This window comes from Macrobrachium nipponense, chromosome 20, assembly GCF_015104395.2.
Source record: "Macrobrachium nipponense isolate FS-2020 chromosome 20, ASM1510439v2, whole genome shotgun sequence".
NCBI classification, from domain to species: Eukaryota; Metazoa; Arthropoda; class Malacostraca; order Decapoda; family Palaemonidae; genus Macrobrachium; species Macrobrachium nipponense.
This window is the reverse complement of record NC_061089.1, coordinates 60,349,694-60,353,300: the sequence shown is the minus strand read 5'-3', so window position 1 is coordinate 60,353,300 and position 3,607 is coordinate 60,349,694.

Below are 3,607 nucleotides of genomic sequence, written 5' to 3'. Positions count from 1 at the left end.
CCGGGCCTATCTACATCTACTTCTAAACTACTAAATAATAATTCATCATCATTAATTGATTCAGCAGCTCTTGCTGTGGCACGGGTTGTTACAGAAACAGGATGGGCATGAACAGACAAAATAGGAAATAATTCCCGACCTTCACTATTGAGCATATCATTTCCCAAAATACCGTCAATACCAGGTATGGGGAGATTATCGACAACGGCCCAACTCAGTAAACCCTATCATATCCGGGAAAAGACAACCTGACAGCCCCACCAACGGAGCAGAAACAACAGTGTTCGGGAACCCTCCCAGAACGACATAATTACCTGAACGCTCTTGTAAACCATTCAAAGTCTCACTCAACACCAGAGACCGAGCTGAACCAGTTGTCCCTCAAAAACTTCACATTGATAGTTTTTAGATTTATGAATTATTTTACCTGGCCAGACATATTTGTCAAAATCGAGTCACAATTTTTATTGCTAGGGGATGAATTATCATTACTATCTACCCTACTACTAACTACTTCAGTTTTTTCAACCTTATCACTAAAACCAGACCTGTTGGAAATTAATGAAATTGGATTCTGACCACTTCTCTGCAGATACCTCCTACGTGCATTGCACTGGTGCTGGAAATGACCTGGTTTGTCACACCAGAAACAGGTTCCTCTACGTCCAGTACCTCTGTTATCATTATACCTGTTATAGTTATTCTTGCCTGAATTAGGCATACCCTTGTTAACAAAGATACGAGGAGGAGGAGGCCCTGCAGAGACTCCACCAACATTTCTGTCACCTGTAAAAGAATGGTCATTATTACCCTTAGGAATATTAGAGACAGACGACGAAATGGTTTCTACTCTCCTTCCATTACTGACGACCCGAGAAGAGGGATTATTCATATCTTGATAACCAAAATTACCAGTTCCAGAACGATGAGTCAAGACATATTCATCTGCCAATTGGGCGGCATCATTCAGTTTTATAGCCTTAACCTCCTCGAGATGAACTCTCAACTCCTTGCTACACGCTTTCTTGAATTCCTCAAGGAGCAACAATTCCCTCAACGCAGCAAAAGACACTACCTGACGACTCTTTAGCCAGTCGTCGAATTGTTCCTCCTTGACCCGTGCAAATTCAACAAAGGATTGAGAAGGGTGTTTGTTGTAATTCCTGAATTTCAGACGATAAGCCTCTGGTACCAAATCATAGGCTTTTAGGATCAGTGCTTTGACCTTCTGGTAGTCCCGAGCAATTCCTTCCTCCAAGGCATTGTATACCCGGATTGCCTTGCCAACCAATCTACACTGTATCAATACCGTCCACATTTCAGAGGGCCAAGACAATCGGGTGGCAACCCGTTCAAATGCCTTGAAGAATTCAGGGACGTTCTTCTCATCAAAGACTGGCACTAACTTTAATGCCGCACCTAAATTAAATTTATCATTAAAATTATTTTCTTATTTGGGGAACTGATCATATTGGTCCCCTGCAACCTTGCCATTTGTAAATTTATATAGCTACCTCCAGCTCGTGACGCCTCGCCCTCTCGTTCTCCTCAAATTCCAATTTCCTCAATTCGATGCGTTTGCAAATTAACTTATATTCTACCTCCTCCTTAGACTCTCCCAACATTGAATAGGAGCCAGAGGTCCCTCTGGCATAGGATTTGGGGAAGGCAAAAAAGGATTAGTAGACAAATTAGATTTAGGTAAATTAGTATGGACCTTCAAAAAACAAAAATAATACCTGTGCGGGGAGGATCCTCAAACAAAGTCAAACCTGCTCTCACACTCAATTTTTCCTCCTCTGAATCTACATCAAACGTACTACCTTCATCATCACTGTCCTCTCGACTTTCGTTAATCAAATTTCCAGCCTCTGCTAAATCTTGAGAAATCTTATCTCTTACTGCCATCAATTTTTTTATTTCCCTTTCTATTTCCCTCTTAGTGCCCGCAGATTTCAGCGGAACACCTAACCACTGAGACAAAGAAATTAAATGCTTCCTACTCAATACGGGCAAATGCTTTATACAATCGGCCGACCCCAAATATTCGGCAGGATCAAAAAACAAACTCTTCCATTGTGCCAAAAAAATAAAGTGTACAGGGAGAAAGGCAATACTACAAAATAAATAGTGAAGAGACCACCCCAGTGTCGCTCCACAGACCAAGATACAGAGTATCCCTGAGAATATCCTGTCACGGTCGCCAACTTGTTACGGACCCCCTTTATTGGGTCCTGGTGCAGTTCTTTTATTGCACTATTTATATTCTCAGTGATGTTCAAAAATACTCTGCGTAAAATGGTCAGTGGAGACGAAAACAAAAGGGAAAACTCAACAATATTTATTCACAACAAAAATAACATTAGTCAACCTTGTGACTGAAAAGACGTACACTAGTCCTCAAATAATCCCGTAGGATCCCTAAACGCTAAGAAAACTAAGCCCTAGATAGAAACATGAGAGAGAACAACACAAGAATACGTCTAAACAGGGAATATACCCATACAATGGCTGGCCAGGCCAAAATCCAAATATACCTATAACTATAAACGAAAGAAAGAAGGTGAAGGATAAAAGTGAGAAAAAACACTTAAATTCCTACCTATGAATTACAATATAAACACCAAGGCCGATAGGCCATAAGGACCATCAGAGTCTATAAATATTGTATAGAAAAATAATATATAAAAAAAATCAACAAACTCCTCACACAAAACTGGGGAAACTTCAACAATCAAAATAAATTCAAATCGCCTTTACGGAAGGCCGGCCGTGATCCAATACATCTCAGGCTCTGCAGACGAGGGAGGACATGAATATCTCAGGTAACCACAGGTACAGGTGAGTCGGAGGAGGTCCTGCCCGACAACACAAAGACAAACTCCTACCTGGTATCTGTCTCCCTACTTGACACCTCACGAGCCAGATTGCTCCCTCAGCAGCAGCTTAAGGTGTCCTTGGAGATAGACTGATGACTGCCCAAAGCTCCTCTAGTGCCAGCAGAACACGATGGCACTCAATACCCTAGGGAAATATATATATATATATCCACTAAGGTGGCAGTACGACGAAGTCGCAGGTGACGAAGTCAACTGCGTCGAATACAGGTCACACGACGTCGCAGGTGACAGAAGTGTACCTGCGAAGGGGCAGCTCCAAAAACAAGATTCAATGTTTTCCAATAATCGCCAGCTGCAGAGGTATCATGGAAGCAAAGGAAGGCCCGAACTAACCTTAGGCCGGGCACCGTCTTTCCAAAAGTCACCTCACAGGAGTCCTACCGCACTCGAAAAAGAAAACAAAACCACAATCGTTAACACGATAGTCAAGCAATTAAGTGAGCGGGGAGGAGGCGAGAAACTATAGCGTAAACAAAACACTAAACACTTAACATTAACTGCCTTAAGAAATAATGTACTTAAATCTAGAACAAGGTTGACTTAAATAAATCGGAAAATTACGTTACTCTAATACCTATTTAAGATTGTTTTAATAAATGTAAAAAATAATGTAAAAAATTATTGTGATTAGCTTAATAAATGAACTACGGGAAATCAAATTTAGACTGTGAAGGAAAGTATATATTGTTTTATATACGTCAGATTAT